Source organism: Rousettus aegyptiacus, unplaced genomic scaffold, assembly GCF_014176215.1.
Source record: "Rousettus aegyptiacus isolate mRouAeg1 unplaced genomic scaffold, mRouAeg1.p scaffold_m13_p_11, whole genome shotgun sequence".
NCBI classification, from domain to species: Eukaryota; Metazoa; Chordata; class Mammalia; order Chiroptera; family Pteropodidae; genus Rousettus; species Rousettus aegyptiacus.
The window spans coordinates 91,335,877-91,358,079 of NW_023416286.1; the positions used below are offsets into that span (position 1 = coordinate 91,335,877).

At 45.4% G+C, this 22,203-nt stretch overlaps 1 protein-coding gene across 8 annotated transcripts in view; it reads right to left on the reverse strand.

Moving 5' to 3' along the window:
- Positions 1-22,203, reverse strand: part of ENOX1 (ecto-NOX disulfide-thiol exchanger 1) — a 436,596-nt gene that overhangs the window by 230,316 nt on the left and 184,077 nt on the right. The window contains exon 1 of one of the 8 annotated variants that reach the window (XM_016158157.2): positions 8,147-8,539. The exons of the other annotated variants lie outside the window; for them this stretch is intronic. The gene's annotated coding sequence lies outside the window, so the exon portion shown is untranslated. Of the gene's footprint in view, positions 1-8,146; positions 8,540-22,203 lie in introns of those variants that run through there. 8 annotated transcript variants of the gene reach the window in all.

Below are 22,203 nucleotides of genomic sequence, written 5' to 3' on the forward strand. Positions count from 1 at the left end.
TTCTCCCCTGGAGACCCACGCGTGAGTGCCTCACAGGCAACGGCGCTCAATGAAAGTTTGTTAAATAAATTTCTAAGTTAAATAATATTAGCTAGGATTTTCTGTTTCACATGATAATGTCATGATACTACACCCGAATCCATGTTTCTCCCCATAAACCCCGGTTACAGATTTGCTTTCCTTTAAAAATTCTACTATATGCTACTTTAAAAAAAAAAAGGAGAACTTACTTGATATTTTTCTATCCTGATTCAGGGACCCACATTTCTAAATCCTTTTACAGAAGTAGAGTTTTTACATAGCTAATTTCAGCCCGGCTGAGAAAAAAAATCAAGAAATAACATATTTTCAGTTTCATATCCTGTCATTGAATTTAGCCTGATGCATCTTGAGAGAAAAATCTGATATTATATATGTCATAAAGAATCTGAGTGACAGAAAGCAATAAGAAAGCCGGCCAACTGTCTACACCAGAATTATTTGCACGATTAAAATATAAAGACACCTGAATTTACCTTTTCTGTTTGTGCTTTGAGTCTCATTAAGTCTATATTTCTGTTTTCTCCTAAATATTGTTTTCCGTATTTCAAACATCTAATTAAGTGAAAACACAATGCAAAGTGAGATGATATACTGTTTGAAAACCCATAAAATTATAGAGTAGATAGACTTCCATTATAATCCAATTTTCGCTCTGTCATAATTTTCCGAAAGGGTTTCCTTTGGGGTTGAAACTTTTAAAGCTTGATTTCAGCTCAGCACTGAATGTTTTAATTTCCTTGAAATGGCAGAAGATGCAGCTCAACCTTGACTGATGATCCATGTCAGCTTGTTTCCCCGGAATGCAGTTCCGGCCTCGTCTCCTTCTTGTTGATGTAGCTGCTGTGGGACTTCAGGACCCTTTCTCCTTCTGAATTCCTGGGCGCTTAATTTCTCGAGTCATGGAAATGGCACAGGAGGAGACCGAGATGGCATTCCTTGCCCAGTCCCCTGTCCTGCTCCTTGCACAACGCGCCCCTGAGTTCATACCCATTCTAGACAGAGGACTACCGTCTATCTACAGACTGCTGAACTGCCGGATCGAGTAGAAAGCCTATTTACATAGGAATATCTGCTGCCAAACTGTCTTCCAAATGACTGCATTACATCGCCGTTTCGCCTAACGCATACGTGTGACAGTCCCTAGTTCTCATATCCGCCAACACTAAATATTATCGGTGTAGGAAATAAAAATCTTCAGCTGCTTTAATATAAAATTCCATCACTGTTATAAGTATTTTCGTGTTCGTTTTTCAATTCTACTCTTCATTTCGCTTTTCATTGTGCTGTGGTAGATCCGTAAGTTATTCTTTTATAAGAGACTTTGTATCTCTAAAAACGCCTTTATTTTACCTTCGCGTTTGGGCTGTATTATGCTTCACTGTACTGCAGAACCCAGGGTGGGCAACATAAGTCTGCCAACATAATTAACGTTTTTTTTTCTTTCTTGGACAGCGTTTTTACTCTTCCTCTGTGGAGAACCACCTTTTTCTTTATCCTAGGAGTTCTGACATTTCATCGAGGAGCTCCTAGGTGCAGGTCGTTTACTTTCATTGTGCTGGGAATTGGCCGAGCCATTTAAGCTCAAAACACCAGCCTACCTTCGACTTGGAGAAATCGCCTTCTGTTATTTCTCTGATAATTTCTTTGATTATTTCTCATCTATGGTCCCTGCTCCCTTCTAGAACTCTTAGTCAATAAATGTTTGACCTCTTGGATTGATTCTCCATGTCCTGCTTTTTCCTCGCAGTTGCATTTTTCGGTCTCATCGCTTTGTGTTTTGGGAGTAGGGACTTCACTTCCCAAATCACCATTTTGGCACTGAGCATTTTCATCCAATGATTCAGCCACTCCATTGATTTTTTTTTTTTTAATTTAGGAAAGTACTTGCTTACCAATATGTCTGTCTTGCTCTCTGACTCCACCATTCTCATTTTCTTATTTCAAAGTCTAAGCAATGTCATGTTTGCTTACACTTGAAAAAGACTTTAGTGAGGCTAGATTAGTCAGAATTTGACTCTCAAATGACATGTACTCTAATATGGCATTTTAGTTTAGGTTTCTCAATGCAGAAATTTGGGGCCATTGCTTACTTAATATTATTGTGTGTTTACCTAAAAAAAGAATTACGGTACCGCTAACAGCAGTAGTTAATATATGTTGAAAGTTTCCTGCTTGCTTAAGTGTTTTACACGCATTAGCTTACTTAATCCTCCTAGAAGCCTTGTTATTCCCATTTTATAGATACACATTGACAGAACGTCACTGACTTTGCCGAGTGATACCTCTAAAAATGAAGGAGCCAGGTTTAATCCTACGCATTTTCCCCAGAGCCTACTCAACATAAAAAGCCAACATCCTAACAATCGTTTGCATCATTATTAAAACAACCAACAAACTATTAACGCAGCTATCGCGCTCTGCTGTCCGAGCTGGCGTGGTCTGAGTTTGTCCGCCAAGCATGCCTGTGACTCAGGAGCTCTCAGCACCAATTATTAAGGCTAAGATGACTCTCCTGTGTATGTTATATTTTAATATTCATCTAGTATTTCATGTGACATGTGAGCGAAGGCTCTCTTGGGGCAGAAAGGAAATAGCTAAACAAAGCATCCTATGTTCACAGTATTTTAAACAATACCTATCAGCTTTCATAAGTCATCTCATTCAAGAGAGGTAACAAGTTTGACACAGGTAGTCACAGTACTGAAGTATATAATCACGGTAGACAAGATGTTTGGGGGGATTTACTTTGTGACAGACAGAAAGAGCAAATTTCTCCAGGAGAACCAAAGTCACATACGGGAACGGTGCCGCCGTTCAATTATTTCTTACTTAGCACTTCTGATAGGAAGCCACCTGGGAGTGACCCTTCAGAGTCCTCCCGCATTGAAATGCCCTCGTCTAGGCTCACTGTACACACGACACTAAGAAATGGAATCATATGGCTTAGAAAACAGTTGTAGCCCAATGCCAGCCAGCAGAAATCTCTCCTACATGGACATAATGCAACAGCAGAATTCAGAAAGTTGTCTTTCTGCATTAGCTCTAAGCTGTGCAGAATAAAACAGGTTGAGGATGATTAAAAGTTAAAACGGTATAGTTATAACATTAAACAAAACTGCCTAAACTACAGTACCTCTGGCTATTTCTAAATCTTTAAGAACAAACAGGAATTTGCTAAATCATTAAAATCAAATTAGCATAGTTTAGGATCTAAAATTATTAAGTATTAATGTAACAATTACATTTCTTTAAACTCGGTTAATGAAAAATCACTGTGACTTCCTTTTTGGAGGAAACTACATTAACTAATATCGTTGGTACCATTTAGATTAGCCAGTTCATCTCTATAGGAGCACAAATTCGCATCAGTAATAAGAATGCTAATATTTTACATATAATTAGAGTGAAAGCTTCTTGGCCATATACAATAATAAGTGGAAAAATGAAATTTCTCCTACTCACACATTAATATTACTTTTAAACTTTTCAAAATATAAGTACAAATGAATAAAAAACTGAAATAAACACATTCTAGAGATCGACATTGTGCTTGGAGTCAGCAACACTCTTTTGTGCACTTAAAAAATCAAGGGCAGATCTTATATTAAATGTTCTTACAGTACAATAACAGCTTTAAAAAAAAACAACAGAAAAACAGTATTATGAGGGCCATGGGGCTGTGGGAGGTTTCAGATTTTGCTTAAATTTTCAGAATATTTGATTTCTAACATGTCGAAGGCTGAATAAGTAACTGTTCTGTTACAAATATTTTCTGTAGAAAATTTTATAAAATAAAAATAAAATGACCCACAATTCTTCTATCCTGATATATGACCATAATTTAACAGTTTGATATCTACTTTCCAGTGTTTCTCTTTAAATATTTTTGTTTACAATACGAGACAATTCTGTCCCTTTTCTACCAAACAATGTGCTGTATATGCTGTGGACATTTTTTGCATTTTGAAATGTTCTTCTGTGACAGCAGACTCCTAGGTGTCCCTGAGACCCTACTGGGAGAGGAGGGTCTAAGAAGTCAAATCTATTTTCATAATAATGCGAAAATGTTATTTGCCTTTTTTATGGTGTTGGTATTTGCACTGATGGGTCAAAGGCAACGGTGGGTACAACTGCTATAGCTTAAAAAGAATCAAGGCAGTTTTTGAGTTTCTGCGCAATGTCTAAGAACAGTAGCCACAATTATCCCCAAAGGCTATTCAGACCACCACCATCGCCACCACCGCCATTGGCACAATCACCACCCTTTACAGCGACGCACACTCCCTTGAGAGCATCGGTTTGTTTTATATTCTTCAACGAAACGCTTCTGAGCAGGAAGCGGGTGAGGCAACCCAGATGGCTTCTGATAAGACGGCCAAGTCGGGGATTAAAGAGATTTGCAAAAATGTAAAACAACACCAACCTCCTTATTAAATTTTTTGTTTTGAAAAATATATTTTCCCAAAAGTATGTTATTTACGTTAATGGGTAATGCGTTTATTGTTGTCTTTCGATGTATAACTATAAATATATAAAATTTTCGACGTAATTTCTCTAATGCAGGAAATATTGATAAATATAAACCATGTGGACAGAAGCTCTTGAGTCCTCAGGATGTTTTAGGAGTGAAAAGAAGTCTTAAGACCAAAATGTTTGGGAAATGCTATTTATAATACAACTTTTATCAAAAGCACGGTGATCTTTTTAAAGGATGACTTTAATTTATTTAATTCCTGCATATACAGTTCATGAAAGCAAGGACTCCTATGAGAACCCAAGAGGGCCCTGCAACCCAAGGCCGGCCCCGGTGGCAGCAACCTGCCGCGGGCACGGGGCTTCAGCCAGGACTAGGACCCGCGGAGGAGAGGACGGCAGGTTGAAGTCCCCTCAGCCCCCCACGCTGCGGCCCTGCGCCTGCTCAGCATTTCTTGCTCCTCAAGAGTTTGTCTAATTTTTCTAGGATTGCCACAGAGATGTTGAGAGAAGTTGAAATACAAATTTATTTTAGCAAGTCAAATGGTATTTTCCTTTAACTCACGTTACGTTTCTGATGTGTTTTTTATTTCTGATACTCAATTAGGCCAAGTCCTGGGCACCGTGGTTTTGTTCCCTAATCCCTTCTCGTCCTCCCTGCCTCTCAGCCAGACCACTGGGGACCTGCATGGCCCATAATGAAGAAGAGGTAGTATTTAAATTCGCCTCCTTCTGAACAAGATTAAGAATGTATTTATCATACTAAAACCTCATGGTCCAGTTTACCTATTTTATAAATCTGGATTTTCTTAAATCAGGCTTGCTACACTAATTGATGTTTTCTATTAATCTAAAATATATATATATATATATATAAAAAAAGGTTGCCCAGAGTCCTAGAGCATACAAATTCCGTAAAATGCCATTTTCTCATGCATTAATACTACTTTCAAATGAATCAAACATATATGGAGTTAACCTCCTTAAATTCAAATGGTCCCTGGGGCCCTTACCTAAGTAAATTTAAACTAGACTATACTTCCTGAAAGGTAGCCTTTGGTACTTGGAAATTGTCACTGTTGGGGACATTCGAGTACCCATTTAAGCACTCCAGGGGGTCTGTGCCAGAATGCCAAGGAGAACAGAACTAGATTACAGTTCCCCGTGGAAGGTTCTAAAACAGCACTGGTACTGCAGGCTCCCAGCACCGACACTTTCTACTTGTGTGACCCAGGATAAGGGACTTAAACTCTGTGCTTCGTCTCTCAATAGGAAAAAATAATGCCTCCACACAATTGTTATGAAGATTACATTAGATAATACGCATAAAATGCTCAGTGAATAAATGGTAGCTGCTTCTGCTATAATCACCATCATCACCGTCACCACCACCACCACCACCATCACCATCACCATCATCACCATTATTATCACCATCATTACCACCATCACCATCACCATCACCATCATCATCATCATCATCACCATCATCGCCATCACCATTATCACCATCACCATCATTACCATCTCCATCATCATTACCACCATCACCATCACCATCATCATCACCATCACCATCATCAACACCATCATCACCATCACCATCATCATCACCATCACCACCATCACCATCACCATCATCCTCACCATCATCATCATTACCACCATCATCATCATCACCATCATCACCATCACCATCATCATTACCACCATCACCATCATCACTATCGTCATCGTCACCAACATCACCATCATCATCATCATCACTACTACCACCATCATCAAATACTTAATAACCACTAAATCTCTAGCATTGAGTTTGGACCTGAATAAAGATTTGAAACCTATCATTGAGGAGCTCACAGACACACCCACCTGAAGAAAAATGCAAGCACAAGACATCCCAAAGTCCTGAAATCCTAAAGAATTGTCCCAAAGCAAGAGGCACTCTTTGTGCCTGTTGACTACTCAGTGAAACACATATTTTCACTCTCCGCTGGCATCACAGGAAGTGATGCTTGTCCCGTCTTCTCAGGCTCTGCCTCTCCGCTGTCATATCAAAAATGATATGATATCCCTCTGATCATAACGCCAAGTTCCCCGGTTTGGGACCTCAGACATTTTGCAGTAAAAGAGGTAACTCTCACGACAAAGAGACAATAATACCATCAAGTGGAATGGCCTCCCATGGGCATCAGAAAGGAGAGGGCTGACAATGTCACTGTGCTCAAAATTCAGGGGTCAAAGTTTCACCCCGGGAGGAGCAAGTGGTCAGCACACACCATCAGTCGACCTGCTCCCCGCAGCATTTTTGCTGTGTATCAGCTAGAACCTCTTAATTTAGCAGGAATAAGCACCTTGCAAGGGAAAAATATCCCCCCAGTTAAAAAAAAAATCTGCATAATTTATTTTCCTTATTGTATCAAGTGACTTTTACTTATCCCCCTTATATCACCTGATGGAGCTCTGCTCCTTGCTCTGTGCAAGAAAGTTATAATTTGCACATGCACATTATAATTTGTAACAGTACGAATGACTGCAGTGTCACATTCACTAGAATAATGACCTGTAGCATAAATAAATTGGGGCCGTAAGGAAGGCATATGCCTTGCGAGAATATCCTTTAGCTCTGCAGCTCAGAAATGAAGTTCTGTCTTGCACCATTCCACACATTCAGCAGCAGGAAAAATTACTTGAAAGGTAAACGCTCCATTTAGATGCTGTATATTTTCTGTTGATTTGGATAAAACCCAAATGATTATTTTTAAGTTAATGTGGAAGCACCGTGGAAAAATAAATCATGTTTTAATTGCTATAATGCTGTATCATTTACTTACACGGGAAATGATCAGTGAATCTGGTTTGGTGGTATGTCCTAAACAAGACCATTAGTACACAGATTAACCTATGTGATCGCTCTCTAGCTAATTGCTTTCCATAATTTTTTCATAAAATTTGTTTGCATTCATGTTTCTTAATGAAGCCAGTAACTAGCCTTGCGTTTCAGGAATTTGGTCCTCCAGCATAGAAAAGTTTACGGTATTTGCTTTAGAGAATTTTACTGACGACTTACTTGCATGTAAGAAAGAAAAAAAAAAAAATCTCCTATTTAGCTGACAGACTTCAAACCATAAGAGGATACAAGATAATTAGTTTTGGGACTGTTAGAAAACAGAGTTTCACAAAAAAATAAATAAATAAATAAATAAAAATAAAACCTGCATAGTTTTTCAATACTATAAACCTTCTTTAAATAAAATACACATTCCAAAGCAGAATGATAAAGGCGGCAGAGCATGGCCCCCTTCCGTAACCTCTATTATTCTCTTATCACTCACGGCCTTATCTGTTTGGGAAGGAATATTGCTCAAGATCTAGTTGTAAAAAGCACTGAGCTGTTCCCTCTCTTGTGGGGGCAGACTGAGGAGGACGCTCATGTGCGCCCCGTGTCCGAGCTGAGGCCCCGTGTGCCCTCGGAGTCGGGTGTTTCTGGTGCGTCTGGAGCACTGAGAGGTGGACTCTCTGCGGACCAAATCCACCTGAGGGACCAAGGAGCCTCCTACGACAGGAATGAAAGGAAAAGAAGTGACCGGAAAACAATCTTCTTCTAGCGCAGGGGACAGTGACTCACGGAAAGAGAAGTGATGCTGAGGACCATAAAACGTCTGCTCTTTGAATGGGGAGAGATTGTTCCGACCAGCTCGTGGGGGTCCCAGGTTTCCCTGCAGTCTCAGTGGGGCACCGGAAGGCGAGACCTCACACGCACGTGTCCAGCAGCATCCGTCCATTCATGGGAGATGACGCCTCCTGGGCTGCACCTCAGCGCCCTGGATGTGAGGCTCTGCCCCCCTTGGATCAGCGTCAGTAGAAATCACAGAAATTTCCAGTTGCCGGTGACGCGGGGACCACAGTGACCGGAGACCGTCCCCAGGGCGGTGATCAGCGGTGATGCAGAGGACTCGCGCACTGAGTGCGGCCAGGCGCTCGCGGGAGACGCCGAGCTACCTGGAGGAGCAGGAGAGAGCTGGCCGGAGCCAGACAAGCGCTGTCTTGTAACTGTTACTGTGATTTGCTTTTATTCCCAGAATGAAGTGGTTTGGGAAACACAGAAAACATGCACAAGCAATAATGATGACTGCAATAATAGCTACTTTATTTTCTGTGTAGTTCCCAGCGTTGTTTCCGTGAAGTAGGACAATGGTATCAAAATATTTCACTGGAAACTAATAAGCTCTCCAGTTAAATTATAAAAGACCCTGTGATGTGAGACACAATATCTAAAAGTATTGAACCAGGTGGAGGAAACTGCTGAAAATCAATATTTCTCCTATCTTCTCATGATGATAAACTGCAGACATAAAAATTTCCCTAGCTTATTACTGACTGGAATCGAGGAGAACTACTGTCTCATGTGCCTGGATTCTAAGAGTTTTGGGGGGGCAGGCACCCCGAGCACCTGGCCAGTCTCTCACCTGGGGGCAGGGTCCCTGCAGCCAATCTCAACACCCAGGAGGCAGCGTTCTCACAAATACCTGGAAACCAAAATCATGCTCTGGGGCACTTGGCCTCTGTGCTCCAACCAGACTGTCTCCTGGTGAACTTGAACTTCCTCGCCTCTGGACCCAGGAGGGGTACGCACACTCTCCACACTAGCTGTTTCCTCTCAGCTGGTCCTAGGGTTTGACCTTGGCGGCTCTCTGGGCTTGGCCTTCCCTGCCAACTCTGCCTTCCTGGTAAAGCCGGCATTCTCTCAAGCAGTGCCCAACTTAAAATCATAACAATACATTTAATCTAATCTTATCTATATAGGCATTCTACATGGTATCAAACAGTTTTTTTAAAAATGTTTCCTTCATTTTCCATTAATTTCATCAAATTTTTAAAATTTTTATTATTTGTTTGTTTGTTTGTTTGTTTACTTTGACAAAGCCATAGTGAAGATAAATAACTAAATGCCGAATGGCACAGCTCAGGCCTGAATGGGGCCGGAAGGAGCCCTGAGAGGGCACAGGCTTTAGCTGTAGATTTGGAGCATGCATATGTAAAATATATTGTAGATTTCGGGGGTGGATACCCTTTTTTTAGGTTAAGAAAACTTCCTTTTCTTCCTGGTATACTAAAAATTATTATCACGAAATAACAATGAATTTTAATAAATACTTTATTGGCGTATAATGGGGTAATCATATGATTTTTCTCCTTTATAAAATTAGCATGGAAAATTACTTTAAACCAATCTTGAATCCCTGGTTTAAATTCAATTTGCTCATGTGTTAACTTTTTATATTTTGAATGAGTTAAATTGCTAATATTTTCTTCATAAAATATGCACTTATTAAAATCATTGATAATACTCTCTCATTATATTTTCAAGGTCTACAGGAAACCCTAAGGAAATCCCCTTTTTCTCCATTCCTAATGCCTGGCTATTTTAATAGTTTTCCTTGTTTGAGCTTATCAATTTTAACAGACTTCAAAGAATAAACTTGTAGCTTTTAAGATAGTCTCTGGTATGTATTTCTTTTTTGTTTTTAAATTTTAAACATTCTTGTCTTTATTTTTCCCTTCTACTTTTCTTTCAATATTTTCCCTCTATTTTTCTAAATTTTCGAGATGGATGTTCGGCTCATTAATTTTTAGTCTGTATTCTAACATACGCATCTAAGGCTATAAATTCCCTCGGATATTGTTCTAAATTGAATTTTATACATTTTTTCGAGATGTCGAAATTTCATTATCATTGGGGTCAAAATATTTCTAATCGTTGTGATTTTTTTTCCTTGATCCATTATGTATTCGGCAGTTCTTAATTTCCTAGCACAGGAACGTTAAAGATGTTACTGCTAGTCTCAAGATGACTGTTGCTGATGTAGCTTGAATGGATAGCCACCGACTGTTAATCCTTTGTAAGATTTTAATCCTTGCCAATACTGTGAGACTTGATTTTTAATTCAGGATCTGGTCGAGTTTTAGATGCTCCATGCATACTAGACAAAACTGGCTTTCTGTACTTGTGCGTTCAACGTTCTCCATAGGTCCACAAGCGAAGCCTGTCATACCGCTCAAACCTTCCAGATGCTTCCTAACCTTCCGTCTGTTCTCTCGGTTGATGAAAGTTACATATCACTGTGATCCTACAGTCTCGATTTCTCTCTCCTCTTAGTTCTGTCAATTTTCCTTTAATTGGGCCATATTTTTAATTGGTTAAAATTTGAAAATCCTTATAACTTCCAGGTGCACTAAAGCTTTTGCCAATGGAAAAGATCCTTTTATTAGTCCTGGTAGCATCTTTGCTCTGAAGTGTTCTTGGTATTAACATAGCTGCACTGCCTTTTGGGAGAGGGTGTGCCGGCGACGTTGGCATTTGCGTTTTATGAGGGTTTTTTTTTTTTTAACCATCTTTTTCCTTCCAATCTTTTCGCCTCCTTACATTTTGATGCATCTCTCGGAAGCGGGATCGCTTGGGGCCTCCTCCGATCTGACAACCTCGGCACTTCCGTCGGACCTCTGTCTACTTATGATGAGCACGAACGCTAACATAGCCGGGTGTAACGTCCCACCAGCTGCCATCGACCAACTCAGCATCTACTCGGCCTTTCCGAACATCCCTATGGACTTCAAAACTATCTGGCGTCAGAAGCTACGTAGGAAGACCCCAAGAAAGCGAAGGGGCTCGGGAAGTTCAAACAACGGAAAAGAGGCCAGCGAGGCAGAGGTGGTGACCTCAGTGCCACGGGCGTACCCGAGCTCCGCAGAGAGCTATGGGGCCGGTCACTGTGCCAGCGACGCATTTTCCAGGATGGAGGGAAACGGCACAGTCTGACTCGTGTTGTCACGAGTGCACGTGGACAGCTCTGGCGAAAACTGACGAGAGAAGGCGGGAATGGGAGCAGGTAGATGACAAGGTGGCCGTTTCAGCCTCCCCAAGATGCTCCCCACCCTAAAAAAAAAAGAGAGGTGGTGCCTGCGACTTGAGAGCAGAAGCATGGGGATTCGGGGAATCTTTGAGGACGGAATCAAGCGGCCGTAATAACGGTTCGGGTGGGGAGCGAGGGAGAGGGCGTTCTCTGGGATGAGGCCATGATTCTGGCTCAGGAAACATGCCGTTGGGAAGTGTTTATAGTGAATTTATGTCCACAGTGAAGTCTCAAAGCTATATAGACGATTTACCAAATCTACTGCTAATTATTACCTTATTTCTATTCTCTTATTGTCTTATTTCCATTACTTAGTAAATTTTTTAAATTGCAAGCTTATGAAACCCTCTCATAGTTCCATAATCAAACTCAGTCTCTAATAATTTGCCTCTGCAGTTTTTGTGCTAAAGATTATTTCAAACAAAACCGAACAGTGCACACCGCATAGTGATTTCTCTCCCAAGAGACACCGTAAGGTTTGGTCAGAAACAGTGGTTCAGAGCAGTTTAACACTGACTCTAAAGAAATCAAAACAAGAAAGTTTTTATCCTATTGCTTTTTTCACGAGGAAACAAAGTTGAGACAGACAATTCTGGTGAAAGACAATTTGTTTTTCCCTAACACAGAACTTCAGCACCACTACTTCCAAAACAAACCAAAACAAACCAAACCAAACCAAACCAAAACAAAACAAAACAAAACAAGATTTCCATTATAAAAAGCCATCATGTTTGCAGTTGAAATGATAACCCACAAATCATGAATTGGGCTTGCATTTCATTTAGGTTTTCAAGTTCTGACCTCTTTCTCTAAAATAAAACCATAAAGTTCCTAACGGAATTATAAGACTGTTGAGTGACAAAGTTTTTCATCTTTTTCCACTTTACAAAAGTTCTGTTGGGAAAAAAAACATCCAAAAGAAAGAACGTTTTCTGACCGTTTCATTTACTGGGTGGGTGGGGGGGGCGGGGGGGATGTCCCCAGAGCCATCACTCCGCAGAGCGTCGGTGACCAACGAGACAGAAATGAGGAAATGAGATGGAGCCGACGCCGGCCGTCCCGGTACTTAGGGCACAGGGATGGGGGGCGGGGGAGCGAAGGTCACGTGTGCTGTGCGTGGGAAGGGGCGCCAGGCGGGCGTGAAGGGAAGTGAAGGGCGTTAGTGCCCCTGTTTTTGCTAGTGACATAGTTTCCCTCCCCACCCACCCCCCCCCCCCCGGCATTGAGGGATAAAGAGAAGAGAGGAAAAAGCTGAAGACACAGATGGAGCCTTGTTTTTGGAACATCGCGTTGTGAGCCACTAGTGAGCAGACCGTGACCGGAATCGACGCCATCAGCTAGAGCAGAAGACATCAGAGTGTCCCACACGCAGGCGAGGGGCTGTGTCGGGGAACCCTCGCTTCGCGCATATACGAGTGTCTTTTGGAAGAACATATACACGTGTGCATTGATTTGTCATATAAAACGTTCCTGACGCGGTGGTATATAACCAAAGAGCCAATGAGCTACAATGCTTACGTTCCGAGCCTTCTCCTTCCTACCCAGTTAGAGACCTGCTGTGTATCTTTGACGTGGACTTTTTACACCTCCGAACCACCGAGTGTTTTCCTGATTCCTGTTTCCGACAGCAGAGCAGTGAAGAAAGCCTTGCTTTCAACTTTTCAGTAATTACGTCTTACCTGTCTCGTTGTATGTCATAGGTTGACTCTCCGTTAAATGGTCTTACGCCCCTTTGCCATACCACATCCCTGAGCTTTTAAAGATGACCCAGATCATCTGTCTTTTGCTCATCTCTTTCGTCATGGCCTTAAAAACTGGCATATGGGCTAGCTTTATTTTAAAATATATTCCTATCATCTAAATTATTGCCCAACTGAAAAAAAAAAAAAAAGTACGCCATGAATCACAATCACTTCCCTGCTGTATAAGCCTGGCAAGTTATTCATCCTCTCTGAGCCTTAGTTTCTTGGGCTGTAAATTAAACTTAAATCTCTCTCTTTAGCTAGATCATTGTAGGAGCGAAGATGATTCGTGTAAAGTGTCTGACAAAAGTCAGGCGTTCAATAAAGGACTATTTTGAGGAATAATAAAATGAGACCTCAAACACGTAACTGCTTCTTACAGGCGACTCATTTTCTACCTTCGTAAAGAGCACATTTCATCTCCTTTTCTTCCCCTGAAGTGCAACGTATGGCCGGACACACAGTAGGTGCTTCATAAAAGTTGACAACATTGAATTAAGGAAAGGTGTGGCTGTGCTTCTTAGTTACAGAAGCCGGTCTCCATGCCCGGGTTAGCTCGCTCATTTTTTGGGACTGGGCGTGGCATCTCAGCAGAAAACACCACCTCCCGAGCAGTCCCACTACAAAGGGAACTAGAGTCCCATTCTATCAAGTAAGCGTCATCTTTCCGGCGGGAATTTAATGCATCTCTCTCTGCTCTGGGGAGACACCCATAATTGAAAGTGCCTGCCGGTCAAAAAAAAAAAAAAAAAAAAAAAAAAAAGCACAGCCCTTAGACGGAGGAGAGAGCGGTTTTTCTGCTTATCTTCAAAAGGAGAGAACGAGCTGATAAGAGAGAAGAGTCATTTTGCTCTGAAATGAGCCTGGGACAGGCAGGCTACCGTGAAGCGAAGCCAGGCCTTCTCTTCTCTTCAAAGCTCCCTTGCTTCTGCTCCCCTCTGTACAGAAACACGTCACACCCCCGACTCGGCCTCCACTGCTGCCCTCTGCATTCTCAGCGCCGTCAGGTGGCGGGGCGTCTCTGAGCACCCGACCCGTCGCCCTCGCCGGCGGCCCCTCTCTCCTGACCTCACCGCCCAGCCGTGTCTGCGGGAGGAGGTCGGTGAGCATGCCGCTCCCGGAGACTCTGGCCGTCGCGAAAACCGAACGTCTGTGCCTCCCAGCGCGACAGGTGGCCACCCCCTCCCACCTTCGGAGCGACAACGAAAATACAGTTCTTACGCATCCCGCCTTTCCGGCGGACTCGAGGGTGGAATTTGCTGTCTATTCTGCCATTAAATTGGTTCACAAAAAGAGAATCTCTCTGTCTGCTTCCTCCACCCCTCACCGGGGGAGGAGGAGGGATGAAATGGAAGCCCCCGCGGTCCCCAGGCGGATGTCTGCTGAGTGGCCCCAAGCCACCGTGCCCGGTCGGCGGGGAAGACTGAGCTGTCCCCCAAGCCGGCTCCTCCCCCCCTCCTCTGCCAGGTGGCGGGGTTGCACGTTTCGTGAGGCAAATCTGGAGGCCACATGCGCAGAAATGGCAGGCGACTCTCAGGAGCTCGATGAGTCTTAAAGACCAAAGTCCACGCTGTGTGACGGTGAGCTTTCCCGGGGTGGGGGCGGGGATGGGGGATGGCGGGGGCTGGGGAGGGCGACAGCTTCGGAGGAAGGTGTCTCCCCCAAGCAAGAAATACGTGGCCACGGTTGGCACCCACTGCCCTCTCGCCTCCTTTACCCAACAAAACCAGCCAGTCTGAGCCGCCGGACCTCTGGCAGGCGCAGGGGCGTGGACGGGAGGGAGGAGGGCGTGAAGTTCCCCACGGGACGGAACTGTCCGTGTACATCTGCCATATAAATAATAATAAACCAGCATTGAAAAGGGCTAGAGAATTCGAACGCTCTGCGTTAGCTGAGCCCTTCCACGCGCCGGATAATGTTTAAGTGCTGGGAATATGAGGGTGAATAAGGTCCGGCCCTCTCCCGGAATATACGTTCTAAGAGGAAGAGACGAAAAAATAGACAAGCGAAAAAAAAAAATAATCTCAAATAGCGAAACGCGCTAGGAACGAGGTAGAACGCGGTCACTGGGGGGAGTGGCCGGGTACGGGGTGGAGGGAGTCAGGCGGCTTCCAGAAGGCGCCCACTGCTGTCTGAGAGAAGGATCCGCAGGAGCTGCCGAGCCCCGCGGCTGGGGGACAGCACTCGGGCGGCCGATGCGAAGGGCCCTCGGCGGCCGCTAGGGGGAGGGGTCCCGGGGGACGCCCGGAGGATGGTCAACGACCGACAAGTGGCCTGAGAGAACGTCGGTGTGGCCGGGCCGGGGCCCCCGGGGGCTCGCGGAGGGCGGGAAGGAGTTCCTACGCCACCCTCGTGGCAAAGGGAAACCATGGCAGGGGACCCGAATCAAAACGAACATCCTCTGCCTTCCCGTGGCAAGGCTCCAGCTCCCCCAGCTCCTCAGCATCCAAGCTCGTCAGGCCTCTGCAGGACCAACGGCACGAGCTCTGTTCCCCACACCCCGACGCCTTCCTTACCGTCACCTGTGACTCGGCCAAGACTGAACTCTGACGCCAAACGGTTTACGTCTCGAAAAAACCGATCGCACAAAAAGACGTCTCGCCTGCCACCGCGCTCCCGCTCACGACGCTTCCACGACGACCGATCTTCCTAACGCGATCGGCTACTTCCGTCAGGCCCAGGGTCTTACGTCTGTGTCTGCTTTGGTTTCTTTAAGTGAACACGGACCCGAGACAAAATCACGGAAACAAAATGGCTTCAAACGGCCAAGAAGCCCGTAGAAGAAACGCATGAACTTCATTTGTACTGCCAGATGAATGGCCAGATATGTGTATCAGGGGAGCGAACCGGTAAAAAATTCATCAGTGATGTGCGAAGATAAAAGTTATCTTTGAATAAAGGTAACCGATAAAGACATCAAAGAGAAAGGATCTAAAAGGACGCTAGCTAAATAACCGACAGGTGAGACAGACACAGGTGTTCTGGTTTGTGCTAGTTTACAGCTCCGAGGGGAGTGCTTCCGTTTTGAAATAATGAGCCCACGACTCCGGAGATGTCGCTCTTTGAAACGGCTAATTCGCGGTGACGGTAACGCTCGGACGTCGCAAACCCACGTCCTGCCCAGACACGGGTCTCTGCAGACGGCTCACAGAGCCTGTGGAGAGACCAAAACAAGAGGCTGTCTTCCGGGAGGCACGCCTGGAAAGGGGGATCCCCCGGTGCCGAGGTACCATCGTGAACCCCAGAAGAGAGGTCTGAGGCCTTCGGGGGCCATCAGGCAAGGCGGGTACACCCCCTAAGCAGGCCTGACTCCCCACCGCTGGGGGCATCGCGAACGAAAGCCTGAGTCCCTTCAGCCAAGAGAGCAGTGAGAGAGAACATAAAAACAAAATAAATGCTTTACATAAAATTCATGACTTCCTATGTCTAAAATTTGGTTAGAGGCTTCTTTTGAGTGTAGCTGATATAAAATTCTGTTCTTAGATGATAGTTTTAGAACTGAGCTTAAATTTCTGGCTTCTGGAACATATCGGCGTGAGGAAATAAAGTTTCCCTTTTGGAAAAAAAAAAACATACTTATTTGGAAACTGCCACAGTTTCTTTTTAAGATAAAACTAACAACATTTCTTAAAACAAAGCAAAAAGAGTTCATTAGAATGAGACTGGTTTCAAATAACAGAAACTCGATTCAAAGTGGCTCACGCAGAAAGGGAATGTGTTGGCACACTCACCCCCACAGTCTGACGGACGATGGGCTCAGGTGCCTGTAATCTACGTGCTAAATTACATTATCAGAACCTTTCTCCATCTCTCGGTTCTGTTAGCCTCTGCCCTGGCTCTATCTGTAAGCGGGGCGTCTTTAACAGAGGCCAAACGACTACCAGAAGCTCCAGGTTTACGTTGCATTGCAGGGTGACCTAAGTTTAAAACAAAACAAAACCAAAAACTTTTCCCATGAGTTCAACAAATGTTTGAGGATGGGGTCCCTTTAACCTGGCTCGGTTCACTTGCCCCCGCTCAGTGCACTTGCCCCCTCTGGGGTCTGCAGGGGGGCGGGTGGGGGGGGGCTAACACTCTGACTGGAGGACCGACGGACGGTCCCTCGGGGCCTGCCGCCCGCCCTGCAGCTGGAGGAGACACACCCACTGCAATTCTACAAGTTCCGAAGAAACGCGGGTCCCAACGGAACACCTGAGGCCAACAGATGCCACCAAGAGTGGGACCAACCGATGCCTCGACACATCCACGCGGGTCCCTCTCTCGTGGTCATAAACAAGCCTACGAGAGCTGAGTTCAGTCAGATACTTCCTCCCGCGGAAACCCTCCCGGACTCCGGTGCATTGTGCGCTTTAAAATGGTTCATTGAAATGAAAACAGGATATGGAAAAGGGGTCTGCGCCCCTGTGTTCACTGCGGCCTTATTCATAGCGGTGGAGAGACAGGTTCGACTCGTGTTTGTCGACACACACACACTGGAATATTATTCAACTGTGAGAAAGAAGGAAATCCTGCCCTTTGCGACAACATAGATGGGCCTCGAGGGCAGATGATTATACTAAGCGAGGTAAGTCAGAGAAAGGCAAATACTGCATGTTCTCACGTATATGTGGAATCCCCAAAAAAACAAACTGAACTTGTAAAAACAGAGACTAGGAATGGTGGTTATCAGGGGCCAAGGGTGGACATTGGGGAGAGGATGTTAAAAGGGGGGCAGTCTTGCATCCAGAAGGTAAGTAAGTTGTGGAGATCTAATGAACGAAATGATTATGGCCACGATAGTGTATTATAAACTTTAAAGCTGCCAAATGACTAGATCTTAACTGTTCTCACTCAAAAAAAGGAACGATAATGATGTGAAATGACCGAGGTGTCAGCTAACTGCGGTGGTGATTGTACCGCAGTGTGGAAATGTATCAGACCAGCCATCAAAGCAACACACCGGACACCTTAAACCAATACAATGTCGGTTACATCTCAACACAAACGAAGGTACGTAACAAAATCCTGGACTCTCCCCCCAGACGCTCCCCTTTGGCTTAGGGGCCTCTTCTAGGTCTCCCACTGAACCCTGTGCTTCCTGCCATTGCTGAGTTTACCACACTTTTTGAAACACTCTGTGTATGTGTTTGTCTTGAATATAACAAATTCCCGTGAAGCTTTTAATTTTTGTCACCTGGGACAATTCCTGGCACAAAATAGTAAAAACTTACGGAATCAGACTATCGGTGACAGAGACAGCTCTTCCCTCTCGTAGCGTATTAATCAGCCCGCTGTAACATCAGTCTCACTGAATTTATTCTAAAATAACAATAGAACGGTTTCCAGTAAAGCGTCCATCTTCAGTGTCTCTATCTCGAAAATGGAAATGTGAAAATTCAGTAATTGAGAAATGCATTTTTACCTCGTCACTAGAGCCCAAACTCAGACAAAAGTAGGAAAGCATTAAGTGCTCGAGTACAGTAAAGAAGTAATCCGGACACGCCGGCCCTTCTCTTCAACCCGAAACCTCGTAAAATGACTGTAATTCATCTCTAACTCCATTTACACGTTCCGTTCATATTCTGACCTCGCAAAAACAGGAGTTCTGCGTTTCACGAGGACCAAAGCTACTTCAGATAAAAATAGCCTCTGAAACAGCAAGGCATGCCTTTTTAGATGCTTTTATCTTTGACATTGCTTAAATTTATCATTACTTAATAGGTCATTGAGGATACACCTCTGCGTCTTGCAGGCGTGTGTGTGTGTGTGTGTGTGTGTGTGTGTGTGTGAGAGAGAGAGAGAGAGAGAGAGAGAGAGAGAGAGATGCATACATGTAAAACACGGAGCCCGATTCCCATTGTCTCATTCTCAGGGTCCGCTGAAAAATGAGAACTATCTCACAGTAACCCCGTTCCAACAGCTCGGGTTCCAGAACCACCCGCTTCAGGTCGAATTCCCTTGACCCGGGCCTGAAAGCTGCACCGAACCCCTTGGTCAGGTTCCGCTGGTCCAGGGACGCCTGATCCCGAGGCACGAGGTCTAGGGCACGGCGTGCTAGTCACCGTGCTGGGCGCGGGGCTGGCTTCCTCGTTCACCAGGACGGCCACCCTGAGCGAGCTCTCGGGGACCATCGCGTGCAGTCCAGTCCCCTGCATTGTCCCCTTGGGGGGGGGGGGCAGCGGGCTGCTGTGCAGGACTTCCCAGGAGAAGGTTCAAAGCAGATGGAGAGGAGAGCCACGTTTGCTCTCTCTCTTTTTTTTAACCGACATCACGGTGACTGATACCATTACTTAAGCTTCGGGCGTGCATCGTTATGATCTGACCTCTGCAGACGCTGAGGCAGGCTCGCCTCCGAGAGCCGAGCTTCCGTCCTTCGCCGTACCCTCGACCCCTTTGTCCACGCCCCCCCCCCCAGGCCCTGCCCCTCCTGGTACCACCCTCGCGCCGTCCACGTCCACACATCTGTTTGAGTTCAGTTTGCTACATCCGTTTTTTTTTTGTTTGTGTGTGTGTTCGTTCATTTAATTCCACGCACGAGTGAAATTTTACGAGTTGTGTCCTTTTCCACCTGACCCATTTCACGTAGCGTGATCCCTTCGAGGTCCACCTGCGGCGTGTGAAGACAAGTTCTGCCCACGCGCCTTTCTCATCTCGCGCCTGACCGCAGATAAGGTCCTGCTCGGAATCGGAGGTGACGCCGCCGCCCTGGAAACTCTGGGAGCTAAACCGGGGCGGGCCGGTGTAGACAGGGGCCTCAGCGGGGTTAGGCAACGCGCCCACGACGACGGCCTCTACAAAGCACAGCGATTCTCCTCCTGAAGACTCGAGAGCTATCTTCAGGAGAAGAGCCACACTTCATACTGTGTTAAAAAGAGAGTCATCTTGGTCTGATGAACCTTTTGCGATATTAGCGCAGGAATTTAAATCGCCATTTTACGCTGCTACGGCAAGGATTTCACATCATAAAATATGTCTCCTACTGGTTTAAAAGTTTAGATCCTAAACGACACACATGTAGAGAGTAAATCGCTAGTGTGATTTTGTTCCCCACCAGCAACATCCTTCGAAAACCGCGACAAAAGATTTTTTTTTTTTGAAAAAGGTCAGATAACTCTGAAAACAAAAAGACACACACTCCTAAATTGAACTTCGCTTGGCTTTTTGAAATAAAATCAAAACCGCAAACGCTGCCACACCTGCCACAGAACACGGCCGACCCGTGGCCACGGTGAGGCCTCTCAGGCCGAGCCACGGAATCACGTCCAGGGGATTATTTATTTATTTTCTAAAAATCACGTGGCACGTTTCTGCTCCAGGAAGCCACTGACGCTGACCTCTTGAAGTCACAACGCATTTTTATGCACCGAAAACACGTTTCCATCTCAAAGGCGATGCTGCGAGTCAGTCACAGGCGACAGGCTCAGGTTTAATACGCTGCGACGGCAAGCCGAGGACACTTGGTGACGGGCTGAGCAAAGCAGAAGAACGTCTGGTATCTTAGCGCCACGCGAACCACGCGGCGGCCCACGGGGCTGTCCCGCTGTCCCGGGGCTCCGTGGCGGCCCTCCCCTTCCTCCCCTCCACCGCGATTCACAGCCGTGCCCCGACTCACGCAAGATCCGGCGTGAACGGCAAGCTTAGGAGCGGCTTTAACTTCTCTTCACGAACACGTAAATCTTCCCCCTGCCTCTGGCTCCGTCAGTGCAGAAAACCTTAGTTTTGTAAGGAGCTGGGTTGTGTTCTTGGCCTCTCTTTGCACGCAAGTCCTGCGGCAGGCACACCCGGTCTCTAGACCTCTACGCCCCCTCCTCCCCCGATTCCCCCCACTCCCCCGAGGAGATTTCTGATCTCCTCCCAAACCCCCTTTGCAGGTTCCGGCTTAGGAAGGAAAATGTTTAAAAAGACAATGCTGAAGGCGTGATGGACAGCCTCGGCCTCGGCCTCGGCCTCGGCCTCACCATGGGAGACCTTTTCTGCTGTCAGGAAAGGGGCAGGCAGGGCAGGCTGCCTCGCCCGCTGGGTTTTAAATTCCTTGAAGCTACAGACAAGGGCTCACCCTTGCTGTAGGAGGTAAACAGCACATCATCATATACTTGTTAACCTGGAGGTGTTTAGTTAAAAAAATGCAGCCTTTTACCGTATACCCAGAACTCTCTCCTTTTCGCTTCCATTTCATACGTTATTTTCTCCCTTTTTCTTTCCTAGGTGCACAGAATTTTAGTGTCAGAGGACATCTTGCAGGGTAAACAATTCGACCCCTCTGCTGACTCTCCTCTCTCTGTGCGTCCTAGCCCAGTGTCCGCAGTCTGCTTCCTCTCTCTCTCTCTCTCTCTCTCTCTCTCTCTCTCTCTCTCTCTCTCTCTCTCTCTCTCTCTCCCCCTCAAACTCTCCTTCCTCTTCCCACCTGTTCTGGGGCTGCTGCTGCCCAAGGGGAGGTCAGGTCACGCCCACTCCTTCATGTAAACAGCAAAACTGAGACGAGCCTGACACGAGGGTTTAGCCAGGGTCACCGCTTAAAATCCAGGACCGACCCACTCAAAAAAGATCTACCCGACCTCCCAGTTGTTCATCATCTGTGATGATGGCAAGACTAGGCACTCAGTTATCTACTGAACTAATGAGTGAGCACATTGTTGTTTATCTAAATAAGCAACGTTTTGAAGACTGTCTCTTTTATGATGGAAGCACACCCATAGGAGAATTAAAGGAGGGGCTTCGCTGGTCACGGACACCTGCTATGAATTAGTTTAATCACGTGACTTTGTCCCGATTTAGCCAGCCATAATAAGAGAAAGAACAGGAGTCCTTAATGACGCTGAGGCGGCGCAGGTGAGTTTGGAGCCCGAGATCGTTGCACATGGGCAGGTGGAGGAGTAGGGGTAGGGACTGAGAGGTCCCCAAACACAGTGGGAACTTCGATCAGCCAGAGGCGACCTAAGGACACCCCAGGTGCCTATGGACAGGGGAGAGGGGGCACAGGAGGTGAGAAAAAAATATATAAAAGTGAGAGTGGCAAAGAGCTGAATATAAATGTTATATTGTTACTTGGC